This window comes from Petromyzon marinus, chromosome 51 (genome assembly GCF_048934315.1).
Source record: "Petromyzon marinus isolate PM22_M1 ecotype Great Lakes invasive population chromosome 51, UKy_Petmar_22M1.pri1.0, whole genome shotgun sequence".
Lineage (NCBI taxonomy): Eukaryota > Metazoa > Chordata > Hyperoartia > Petromyzontiformes > Petromyzontidae > Petromyzon > Petromyzon marinus.
In genome coordinates, this window is record NC_133717.1 from 9,636,689 (window position 1) to 9,650,627 (window position 13,939).

Below are 13,939 nucleotides of genomic sequence, written 5' to 3' on the forward strand. Positions count from 1 at the left end.
TGTCATGGTACTGAATATGTCATGGTACTGAATATGTCATGGTAATGAATGTGTCATGGTAAGCCATGAATGTGTCATGGTAATGAATATGTCATGGTAATGAATGTGTCATGGTAATGAATATGTCATGGTAATGAATGTGTCATGGTAATGAATATGTCATGGTAAGCCATGAATGTGTCATGGTAATTAATGTGTCATGGTAATGAATATGGCATGGTAATGAATGTGTCATGGTAATGAATGTGTCATGGTAATGAATGTGTCATGGTAATGAATGTGTAATGGTAAGCCATGAATGTGTCATGGTAATTAATGTGTCATGGTAATGAATGTGTCATGGTAATGAATGTGTCATGGTAATGAATATGTCATGGTAATCCATGAATGCGTCATGGTAATGAATGTGTCATGGTAATCCATGAATGTGTCATGGTAATGAATGTGTCATGATAATGAATGTGTCATGGTAATGAATATGTCATGGTAATGAATGTGTCTTGGTAATGAATGTGTCATGGTAATGAATGTGTCATGGTAATGAATGTGTCATGGTAAGCCATGGATATGAAGGGAAAAAGCTCAACAAAATCGTCAACAACACTGTGACCTTGAAAGGAAGAGTATATAACAGGCGACGTTTTGGGCAATGGTCCTTCTTCATGGCACGCAAACAGAGAGGCCAGTGCACTTGTCAGGCTGTGGTTATCGAGTATTTCTATTCCAGAGGTTGTATTAAGCAGACTTCAAATTACATTGAGCTGTGGCAGCATTCGCAACACCGGGCGTGGTGACCTTCTGACCCGAGCTACCATACAGTTTGCAATTACGTTCAGCAGCCGTCTGTGCATCGTGAGCAAATCAGTGCGTCGGTGGGCGTGCGTAATTTGTTCAAGTTTGTGTTTGTAATGTTCAGGCTAAAATGTTACTGACCGTAGAACGACATCGATTCTTCTGAAAGGTTACGTCAAAAGGTTGCGCGGACCTGATGCAACATTTTTCAGGTTTTTTTTGCCGTTTACCCACATCCCAGGCTATTATTTTCTTTTCGTCGCTGACATCAAATGAGGGTTATCAAATGATGAAGAATTCAGCGAGCGTGTGACGGAGCGCGTAGCGGTTCCACAGCTCATCTCCGTCTCTCTCCCTCCTACAAGATGATGTCTACGGCTCGTCGGATTTTTGGGCGAGCGCCGGTCGATGCTTATTCAGCGCGCCGATTTCGCCTCCATCCGCGCTGGCGCGATCAGCCTCGCGAATAACGCCACGGCATTATTTAACGTCCGCAAGACGAGCAAGGACGGAACGTCCTCTCTGAAGGACGGCGCGCGTGTTTGGGAATGCCCCCTGTGTGCGATATCACGCTAACGGCTGGAAGACCGACTGAAATTGACCGGCACGCGGATCAACCACCCAGGGCCTCCAGATAATCTTAGACTAATAACATCAAGCGTGTGGCTTATGGACAACGCTGGATAAATTAATCGCCGGGTGTTGACGCATGCTGTTAATTCAATGATTTGATGCTCATGTTGCTAATAATAAAGGTGCATAGCCCTTTTGCCAATACACTGCTGGACGATGGCATCCCTACTCGTGCGTCGGTTCACGTGAGTTGTTTGACTATACTTCACCACACTGATCTTTGTGGGTTGGTGAAGGTGAGGCCAGAACTGGGTTCATATATCACTCGCCGCTGATATGAGCTGTGGCCGGGAGTTGAACGCAGATCACCGGGTTCATGGTGCGATGTACTTACCATTCGGCCAGCCTGTTAATACGCACATGCATATTTAAGTTTGTGCTTATTTGCAAGAAGGGACTTGTCACATCGAATCGTAAAGCACAAGTGATGTATATGTGTGCGTTTTGTGTAGTGGGGAGCGGTGGTGCGGTGGTTAGCGCATTGCGAACCCGAGTTCGCTTCCCACTTACGTCCAATGACATCGGTGAACATTTGAATTGGTCCTGGGTCTTCAATAAGTGGCTGGTACGGTGTGCAAAAAATAATCAACCAATAGATGAAGGTAGCCGGACGTGGTGTTGGCCACCCACCCCATCGTGTATCTTGCTGGCCTTGATTGCTGCTGCGCTTTAGCCCCATCAACTTGACCTAAATTTCTGGCCATGGTTAACAGCAATGGTAAGTTGCATTTGAACATGTTCTGGGGCTCCCCTGTGTCGACTCAGCTTTGAATGAGTACCCGGTGCACCGAGTACACATTAGCCCCAACAGTCTGTATGGCTACCAAGTGTATTTTCGGTGTCGTGTGATGAAACTGAGCACTGTATACATTTTGGCGTTGTGTTTGTGTTTTTTTAAGCCGATGCAAGGGTGATAGACCCCAGGTCCCAGGAAATTAAATCTGCTCATCTTGTTCCGTAAAAATGTAACCAGGCACCACAGGACAGACGATGAAAAATATATTATTTGTGGTGCTACGTTTAATATTTCGTATGAAACAGAATACAATTTGTCAAGAAAATACATCATTCTTTAAAAAAGAAAATTATTCGGAGAAAATGAATGTCCCAAAATAGAAATGAGCAGAGGCTTGCCACAGCTCACATCAGCGGTGAGCACGGTTGTCTACGTACGGTGCGACAGAAGTTCAACGTGCAAGTGCGCTTACGAGCAGGTCGCGCGTTTGAACGCCGTGTCACCCCGGGGCACGGCTTCCACGGGGCCACGTCATTTTCAGTTTTCAGTTTATTTATTTTGGTACAGCCCTGTGAGCCATTCGGCTCTTGAATCGGGTGCAACCACAACAAACAAAAAAAAACAAAAAACACGAACAAAAAAACATTTCGATTTAAAGCTTTCGTGACTGCAATGATTCATCTTCTTTGGTTCTTTCGGTAAAGTCACGTAGAATGAGAATAAAATAATAAATTGATAAAATAAAATAACACAATAATATTCTCACGACGTTTCGGCCACAACACAAGCGGCCTTCATCAGGTGAAGGGAGCGAGACTGTCTGGTAGGACAGCGCTGGAGTGAGAGAGCCACGTTCAGATCACGGCTTTTAAGCTGTGTGAGAGGAACAAAGAGCCTTGACGAAGGAATTATCATAAAATTTAGCATTGAAAAGGCTGAATGATTAGCTTGTGACTGGTCACAGAAATAGCTATGTTAAAAGTTAAAGCATACACCTCCGCAGAGGCACCCATTGTTAAAAGGAATTAGCATATAATTTAGCATTGAAATAGCTAAATTAAGGCATTCGCTTGTAACTGCTACAGAAATAGTTACGTTGAAGTCAGAGCATACACATTCACCGAGGCACTTAGTACAAATCAAAACAGGAGAATTTAGCATTGAAATAACTAGGCGAATTTAGCATTGAAATAACTGGGTGATTTGCTGGTGACTGGTCACAGAAATGAATACATATCTGAGCTATTCACAGTACTATATAGTGAACCAATAAAAACTAAAATATAAATTACCTTCATGTTATCAATAAACTCTATATTCTCCAATCAGCTAAGCTACCAACCATAAGTCGTTATATATCACAATGCTATATGGCGAAAAAATGGGTGGATTCTTACCCTCAAATTTCCGTACCACGGATAGCTACGGGCCCCGTTCAGACGGACGAGTTCGTCCATGGTCGGAACAGAGGAGGGGGAGAGAGACAGCTGCGAAGCCCTAGTATACTCCATGTTGTAAACCATACCATTAACCGTGGTGTGAGAGGTATTAAGAGGCAATGCTGGCGAAAGAGCTGCGGTCTGAAGGTCATCGTAAAATTACAATTAATTAAGAACAGAAATGATTTAACACATCTTTCCAGTGGTTACTAAGCCTGAATCCATCTTCTCGGTTGAAATTGTCTCTGTGCTTGTATATGTGAATGGCCTCATGAACGAATCTCTCATGGTAGCCATTGGTTTGCAAAGAACCTCCGTCTTGGAGAAGTCAATGTCATGTGAGCCCACTGAATTGTAACAGTGATCTGCCACGGCAGAGGAGTTCGTCTTACCGTGTTTCAAGTCTGCTTTATGTTCGCGGATGCGGTCCGAGATATGTCTTTTGGTTTCTCCAATGTAGCTACTACCACAGAGGCACTTTAGTTTGTAAACGCCCGGGTACTGTATGTCTGGAAGAGCATCTTTTACAGATGGAACTAAATCACGGATTTTGTGTACTGTGTTGAATCGGACCTGGATCTTGTGTTTATTCAGGATTTTGGAGATCTTTTTAGTGACCCCTGCAATGTAGGGTAAGGTGATGGTTTTGAGTGGTATCGACAATCAAAGACATTTCCCTGTCCCCAAACGACCTGCTTGTCAGTTTTGATGTGGTGTCCTTGTTCACCAAAGTCCCGGTACCTGACACCATCGCTATCATTGAAGACCTGGTTCATCAAGGACTGCATACTGATGTACCCCCCCTGGTGAGACATTGCTTAACCAACACATACTTCACCTGGAATGGAACTTTCTACAAACAAACTGAGGTCACCCCAATGGGCTCCCCCCTATCTCCGGTTGTAGCCAACGTATTCATGGAAAAATTTGAAACTGACGCCATCCAGACTGCCACTCTACGCCCGACCTTATGGAAGAGGTACGTTGATGACACCTTTGTCATCTGGCCACATGGCCAGCCTGCTCTAGACCAATTCCGCGACCACATCAATTCCATACACCCAGCCATCAGATTTACCATGGAGGTCGAAAAAGATGGCAAACTACCCTTTCTGGATGTCTTAATTAAAAGGAGACATGATGGTTCAATGAGCCACTCTGTCTACAGGAAAGCTACCCATACAGATGCTTACTTGAAACCGGATTCCCACCACCATCCATCCCAGAAGAACTGCCTCATCAAGACTCTATACCATAGAGCCCAATGCATTTCCGACCAGGAACACATTACCAGTGAACTCAAGCACGTACACCAGGCTCTCAGGGCTAATGGCTACTCCGACTACACAATCCGCAAAGCCATCACTCCAGTCATGAAGAAGGATCCTCTTGTGGAGCCACTCAAAACCATCACCTTACCCTACATTGCAGGGGTCACTAAAAAGATCTCCAAAATCCTGAATAAACACAAGATCCAGGTCCGATTCAACACAGTACACAAAATCCGTGATTTAGTTCCATCTGTAAAAGATGCTCTTCCAGACATACAGTACCCGGGCGTTTACAAACTAAAGTGCCTCTGTGGTAGTAGCTACATTGGAGAAACCAAAAGACATATCTCGGACCGCATCCGCGAACATAAAGCAGACTTGAAACACGGTAAGACGAACTCCTCTGCCGTGGCAGATCACTGTTACAATTCAGTGGGCTCACATGACATTGACTTCTCCAAGACGGAGGTTCTTTGCAAACCAACTGGCTACCATGAGAGATTCGTTCATGAGGCCATTCACATATACAAGCACAGAGACAATTTCAACCGAGAAGATGGATTCAGGCTTAGTAACCACTGGAAAGATGTGTTAAATCATTTCTGTTCTTAATTAATTGTAATTTTACGATGACCTTCAGACCGCAGCTCTTTCGCCAGCATTGCCTCTTAATACCTCTCACACCACGGTTAATGGTATGGTTTACAACATGGAGTATACTAGGGCTTCGCAGCTGTCTCTCTCCCCCTCCTCTGTTCCGACCATGGACGAACTCGTCCGTCTGAACGGGGCCCGTAGCTATCCGTGGTACGGAAATTTGAGGGTAAGAATCCACCCATTTTTTCGCCATATAGCATTGTGATATATAACGACTTATGGTTGGTAGCTTAGCTGATTGGAGAATATAGAGTTTATTGATAACATGAAGGTAATTTATATTTTAGTTTTTATTGGTTCACTATATAGTACTGTGAATAGCTCAGATATGTAGTCATTTCTGTGACCAGTCACCAGCAAATCACCCAGTTATTTCAATGCTAAATTCGCCTAGTTATTTCAATGCTAAATTCTCCTGTTTTGATTTGTACTAAGTGCCTCGGTGAATGTGTATGCTCTGACTTCAACGTAACTATTTCTGTAGCAGTTACAAGCGAATGCCTTAATTTAGCTATTTCAATGCTAAATTCTATGCTAATTCCTTTTAACAATGGGTGCCTCTGCGGAGGTGTATGCTTTAACTTTTAACATAGCTATTTCTGTGACCAGTCACAAGCTAATCATTCAGCCTTTTCAATGCTAAATTTTATGCTAATTCCTTCGTCAAGGCTCTTTGTTCCTCTCACACAGCTTAAAAGCCGTGATCTGAACGTGGCTCTCTCACTCCAGCGCTGTCCTACCAGACAGTCTCGCTCCCTTCACCTGATGAAGGCCGCTTGTGTTGTGGCCGAAACGTCGTGAGAATATTATTGTGTTATTTTATTTTATCAATTTATTATTTTATTCTCATTCTACGTGACTTTACCGAAAGAACCAAAGAAGAAAAAAAAACATCTTAACGTGACTATGTGTGACTCTGTGCAAACAGAAAATCCGTGAGAAAAAAACAGCAAAATATTCCTGAAAAAAGCACCGTACAACACCAACGCTGTGTGCAAAAAAATCCCAGTGGGATGCAAGTCAAACAACAACAACAACCACAGCAAGAAAACTTCGGTTTAACACGTAGGCTTTCGCGACCAATATTATTCATAATAAAGGTGTTTGGGTTAGATCGCGTTTATTTATAAATGTGTCGTAACCCTCCACCACCCGACATGGCCAATTAGCAAAAAAAGTGTCACGTTGACAAAAAGACAAATAGTTCACTACTTTAGCCCACCGGTGTGTTGAAGAGTGAATCCACATTTACAGTTTGAGTACGACGTTTCGCTGGTAAATACATCCAGCATCATCGGGCAATTCAAGGACACTCAATTGATTTTGACAATGTTGCAGTGGTGTGTAAAACTAATTATTACTGGCAAAGACTAATTAGAGAATCCATTGAAATTGAGAGGAACAAGAATAATTTTAATCGCTCTGACAGCTACAGGCTTAGTGCGGCCTGGAAGCGTATTATTAAATAATACACATTACATTTTGATTTAAAGAATTACTAATCTACAACTCATTACTAATCATAACCAATGACTGATTACTAATCGATTATAGAATTACAATACCCCCCCCCTCCGCCTCTAATCACTGCACCTGATATGAGTTAAGTGATGACGTCACCCTGCTGCTGCTCTATATAAAACCGGGAGCAAGCGAGGGCTTTACCATTCTGGCGAATTGCCTGATGATGCTGGATGTATTTACCAGCGAAACGTCGTACTCAAACTGTAAATGTGGATTCACTCTTCAACACACCGGTGGACTAAAGTAGCGAACTATTTGTCTTTTTGTCAACGTGACACTTTTTTTGCTAATTGGCCGTGTCGGGTGGTGGAGGGTTACGACACATTTATAAATAAACGCGATCTAACCCAAAAAACCTTTATTATGAAGAAAACTTCGATTAATGCCATCAGTCTAACTCCGTACTACAAACAAAACAAACATGTCCAAACCAAAAAAAAACGTTTTCGAAGATCACCAAAAAAAAACCAACGCCATAATTCCATCGTAACAGCGTTAATTCATCGCGTTCCCTTCGCGTGACGCTCTGTCGCCCAGTCCGGCGTGGAGAGGTTCTTGCTCCGTGGGGGGCCGTGACGTGAATTCCTGGAGCCGGTGAATGGTTTCGAGGGGGCTGAGCCCCGCTCGAAACCTGCTGCCCATGGTGGGGCCTCGAACGCAACAACGTTGTTGGTTGATGAAATGGTCACTCCCTCGCTCTATGCGGGCTCGGTTTGTGCGATGTCACGCTGTATATGCTGGCTAACCTATATCGATCCCCAAATTCGCTATGCACTCCGCGTGCGGTTTGAAATTCACTCATGTGCGGTTAGGTGGTCGGACTGGGAGAACATTGTGCGCAACCGATTGACCTACTCGGCAGGCAACTGTGTCTTGCGGTGCATTGTGGGTTGGATGACTGTGCCGTCCACCACGTGACTGTGATTTCACTTTGTGTGCCCCCCCTCCACGCTTTTTTTTAAAGAATCTACTACCGCATAAAGCGAGGGAAACCTGTACCTGCTGTATAAACGGTGAAGAGGGCAGTTGTAGGGACCATTTGCCGGGTTCCCAGGCTGGTTTATTACGAGCGATGTGGATAAATCTTGCTGTGTCGTTCCCCCCGCTCTGCATGGACCTGGCAGCCCTTCCCATTGTTTGGATGCGGGCTGGTAAATAGGTTTGATGGGGTCGGTAAGCCCTGTTATTCGTAACCCTCCACCAATTCCACACGGTCCAATTCACTTACACGTTTCGGTCGGCTCAAATTGTACTTTCGCGTTTTTTTGTTTTTTTCCAAACCTAATTCTGAATCGATGAAGGAGGGTGCCACGGTGGCGAGATGTTAACTACCTCGCCTGGTATACAGGAGGTCGTGGATTCAATCGCGACCCTAACGCCTGTAGCATATATGGAGTTTGCGTGTTCTCCCCGTGGTGGCGTGGATTGTTTTTTTTTCTGGTCCTCCCGTTTTCCCCTCCACATTTAGAAACATGCATTTAGAATGGTTGGCCGCTGTGACATTTCCACACGGTAAGCCACTTCGTTGAGATATTTGTTTGTGGCCAGGTCGCTTCTGAAAAAGAGCTAAATAACTCAGTGGGCGTTTTTTTGTATTTAAAGCTTTCCTGACTGCATGGATTTATCTTCTTGGTTCTTTCGGTAAAGTCACGTAGAAGGGAAATAATGTGTTTGCTTTTTATTATTTCCCTTCTACGTTACTTTACCGAAAGAACCAAGAAGATCAGTGGGCGTTACCTGGTAAATGAAAAAAAATTGGTTCGTAAACAGTGAGTAAATGTCATCTGTCATATATGTGTGTACAGAGGAACAGTATTATTGACAGATGCGTTGACTTGTTTATTAAATTCGAATGCGCTGAATTGGTTTTGTGAGTGAGTCATCCCGGCCACCGCTGAGAACACGGGCTCAGGACTCTCAATCTCGGCGTGACGCACCAGATGATGCGCGGCACATTTGGCATGATCATGTCAGGCTCAGCCCTGCGAAATCTGTCTATCGCTTGACTTACCCAAGCATCAGCAGTCTGTAGCCATAGAGGAGGCGGGGGGGCAGGGGGAGGATTGAGGAGGTCCGGTGGTGGTGGTGGTGGTTGTAGTGCCAGAGGCAATGCTTCGAGCGCACAGCTGTGGGCACCTGAGAAGTGGGGGTGCCGTTTGTTCACGTAATCTTTGTTGTGCGATATTAAAGGCCGGTCGCGTTCTCCTTCGTGCGCTCGGTCTTTTGTTGGCCGTTAGCGATCATTAAAAGCGGCGGTGGATCCTGTGGACGCGGTGGAAGTCCGTTTTGCTTTGTTCGTCGACCGCCGTGTCCTGTTCTGCTCGGGACGCGCGGAGACGTTTTCATCTTTCGCTAGGAGATGCGATTTGCCGAAAGGGGGGGGGGGGGGGGGGGCGCGCACGCGTGGAGAGGCGGGGTACGGAAACAAACCCCATTTCACTAAAGCAAGACTCCGCAAAGTTCCACCACCGGCTCGGAGCTCGTACAACAAAGGACCACTTCGATGCTCAGTTGAGGCGTGACATCACATTGACTTTAATATAAACCTCATCGTGATTTTGGTTTGTTTAATCCCCCACGACCTCTCTCCCCGTTAAAACGAGCACCGGTGAAGGGGTTCATTTAAGGCCAATTAAATGTTGCTGCCGGTGGCCGGCGATGGCTTGATAGACGTTGCCGCGACATCTCTCGCTTTCGAGAATGCGACGACGAGATGGTGTGCGCACTTAGCACGACGGGACCACGCTAATGGTCAGCGTGCAGAGAAGCCGGCAAAGCGTAGATGACACGGCAGTGCGGAGCGCGGAGTGCAGAAGGAGACGGTGGGCGGGAGGGCGGACAGAGGGATGGGGGTTGTGTCTCGCTGGGTGAACGGTGGGTGAGAGGTTCCGCGCTGCTTTGGGTGAGGTTCGTAATGGGATAATGAGGACATTTCCAGAGCTTAATGACCCCGTTACCCCAACAGCAGCACCCTCCCCGCCCCTTCTCTCCCCCCCGTGAACGCCAACCACTCGTTAGCCAGAGACGCCGGTCACCTTACATTCACATAAAAAAAAACCCAAAGCCGTCGCACAATAATAGCGGCATTCCCATCTCGTTTCTCGGGGCTTAGCCCGAGGAGATCATTACGCGGAGTCACGAAAAGCGAAGCCAGCAACTTCCTAATGGCCGTGACCAAAGAGCCTGGAAAGAGAGGCCACTCAGTGACAGCATTTAAGTGATGGTTACAACAAAAAAAACAACAACAAAACCTTTACTGATGTTTTTTTTTTTAATTAAAATCGAGAACGGTGTTCCTCCGAATTGGCGCAATCGCGTTTTTTCGCCCGGGTCGAGTCAACAACGGCTTTCATGATTAGGGTGGCATGGAATCGAATGGGTTTTTGTTTGAGACGGATGGGATTAATGAATATTGATTTTCTTATTTTAGCACGTAACTCAATAAAACTAAATGGAATCGCCATCAAGAGGCGCCCGATCTTGTCCGAAATTTCGAAAGCTTAAGCAGATTGAGCCTGGCCAATGCTTGGGTTTTGTTGTTGTTGTTGACAATACCAGGGGCTTGCCACGTGTTATAGGCGTGAGTTTGGTGTTGAGATGTGGCCAGGAGATGGCAGCGTTGAGTGTTGGCCCCCTCGCATTGTGCGTCGTGGCTTTCCAAAGTACTCGGCTCTCCTCCCACGTGAAGCCAACATGCTGACGCTATGCATATCTCTCAAACACTCAATCATCCCCCAATGTAGTAGAGACCTTGCTGAAACAAGAATCTGGAGGTCGCGCCGAGACTTAGCCCGGTAAACAATAACCATTTATTACTACTACTATTATTATTATAGTCATCATCAACACTGGAACCCGATGGTTCTTAGCTTGGGGTGCACGCAACCTCTGGGGGTGCGAGATGCCCTTTCTGGGAGTGCGAGACATGGGCAGATTTTATTATAAGCTAAATACTCGAAATACACATTCAGCACGGGCACTTAAGCACAACGACTTCATCAAAGTGGTGCAAGGCTGTAGGAAAGGTTAAGAACCACATTGCTATAACCTTCAACATGAATACATTAATCCAATTCCTATTGTTCTTTTTTCAAACTTGATTTGAAGCTTTCGTGACTGCAGGAATTACTCTTTGTTTTTTTTGGTAAAGTCACGTAGAAAGAAAATAAATTAAATAATAGAATACGACGTTTCGATTGCAACACGAGCAATCGTCATCAGGTAGAACTAAATTGGAGAGAGAGACAAAACACAGACACGGGAGACACACAGACAGACACACAAGCAGAGAGAGACAACACAGAGACACACAGAGACACAGACACACACACAGAGACACACAGGGAGAGACACACAACATAGACACACAGACAGACACACAAGCAGAGAGAGACAACACAGAGACACACCGAGAGAGACACACAACATAGACACACAGACAGACACACAAGCAGAGAGAGACAACACAGAGACACACAGAGACACCAATGTCTCTGTGTCGAGGACTTAAAAAGATGTCACACGTTGTGTCGCCCTCCCCGGTTACCCCCCACCTCCCGTTAAATGTAGCCCTGGGTGACAAGAGAGATAAAGAGAGAGAGATTGGAGGTGTTTAACACGTAGGCTTTCGCTACCAATATTATTTAAGACAGAAGCGGGAGGATTTCTCCACAACTTTGACGATGATGCGAGGTGTAATTGCTGGCGCAAAACGTCGTGCTCAATGTTGTCAATGCTGCGGGTTCACTCTCCAACACAACCGGTGAGCTGGACTAGTAACGAATTGGCACGTTGTGTTTCTGCGACAAACCTTACTGATTGGCCGTGTCGGGTGGTGGCGGGTTTGACGACACACGTTTCTATTTACGCGATCTACCCCACCCCCTCCCCCTTCCACCCCCCCCCCCCCCCAAAAAACAAACCCTCTATTAGAGAGAGGAAGGCGCAAAAATGGCAGTGCCATTGAAATCTGACGGGCTCGCTCCCTCGTCGTTCGAGCCACTTCCGTGCCCCCCTGCGCTTAACCGGGGGGGGGGGGGCGCGCCGTTCCTCCCGCTCGGGATGGGTTTGAGGCCCCCCCCGCCGGGCGTCTTGAAGGTGGCGATGTCGTTAGCCGGGCTCCTGGAGCGTCGTCGTCGTCGTCGTCCAGAAAAAAAATATTTATATATATAAAAAATTCCTCTCGTTTCGCGAGCTCCTCGACATTGCCGATGGAGGGGGGGGGATTTAATTTCGTCGCGGCGAGGTCGTGGCTTGCGGTGGGTGGGTGGGGGGCGTTTCGCCCACGCAGCCCTTTGAAGTGCACGCGCGGCGCGTGCGTGCGCGCGGTTTTTGTGTTTGCGAGGCTGTTGAAGTTTAAAATTGCGCGTTGTTGTTGTTGTTGTTGTTCGGGATGGAAAACATTGTGAAGAACCGAAACTGAAGAGAAAGACTTAACGAAGGATGGCTTGACGTCCACGTGAATGGAGATCGATGCCAGAATGATGCGGCCCACTACTGGAACGTATTGGCACAAAGACAGGAGGAGGTCAAGCCGAAACGAATTCGACGAATCGTGCAGTGCGGACACCTACGCGCTTATCTGCCCGTGGATCGCGATGATGACGGTGGTGATGGTGACCAGCCACCGGCGTCAACCCATTTGCGTGACGCTTGCACGACGCGAGCGAGTCACCCTCGGCACTTGGAAACGACAATGCAAATGCTGTGACTCCAGTTCCAAGCCGGATTTCGCGGTCGTGCTCTGGATGCTACTGCTGTGTGGTCCTCTCCCAAGAGGTTTTCTGGGGGGGGGGGGGGGCGAGGGGGAGGGGCGTCCCGCGCGTGTCCTTCAGGAACGGTGTCCGACGTTTCGCTTGCACGAGCCGCCAGCTTCATCCGCGAAGCTCTCTTCGGTATTCCGTGTTCGGTTGTTGTTTTTTTTTTATTTCCCCCCCTGAAGGTCGAGCTACTGGCGGGCACGACCCGGCGATAATCGAGGATGAGGACAAATCATGAATTACACGTCACAATCTTGATTTGATACTCTTATGCGGCGACGGAAGCTCATTCATGCTAATCTCTCTCTCCCTAATCTCCCCCATTAACACAACTGACGTGCTTGCGTCCGTGGATGGAATTCCTTTCCAGCTCAGACCCCGCTTGCTTGCCCATCGCCACATAAATAACCTCTTGTTGTAACAGCTCTCTCGCTGGTTAAGCAGTTTCACTGCTGGATTGTTATTTTTATTCCGCCTGAGGACGACCGCTTGTGTTGCGATCGAAACGTCGTGATATATTATGTTTATTTTGTTTTATTTTTCTACCTACGTGACTTTACCAAAGAGTATACACCTCGCAAGTTTGGATTTCGAGAGCCGTAATTTCATGCACGCCTTGAAGGTGACGTGCAAAACAGTGGGACGCGCATCGACGGGGAAAGATAAGGGGGTGCGTGTAATCTTTACACGGAATACACATGAAGAAAGGGTAATAAGGAATTTATTGAGCGTGGAATTTGGGCAGAAAGTTGACAGACGCCACGGAGAAGGGAGTTCCAGACTACAAGGGCAGCAGAAGAGAATGAGAGATCTCCCGCTGAACGATATTTAACTCGGGCCTTGATTGCTGGAACAGAGAGTGCACGAAGGAGAGTCGAGTGAGATTAGGTTGGGGAGGGCGCAGAGGGGAGCAGAGTGAGATGAGAGGTAGGGCAGAAGAAAGTCCACGGAGGATCGTTATGTTTGTGTGAACTGGTAGCTTTATTTTATTCTTATTACAGTTCCATTTGCGAAACCGTTGCAATACCAAAAAAACAAACACAAATATGCACCGTAAATAATTGAACGTACAAAATAAAAAAAACCCAGCTCATCGTGCGAGCTGTACAAAGGACAGCAGTCCTCCTG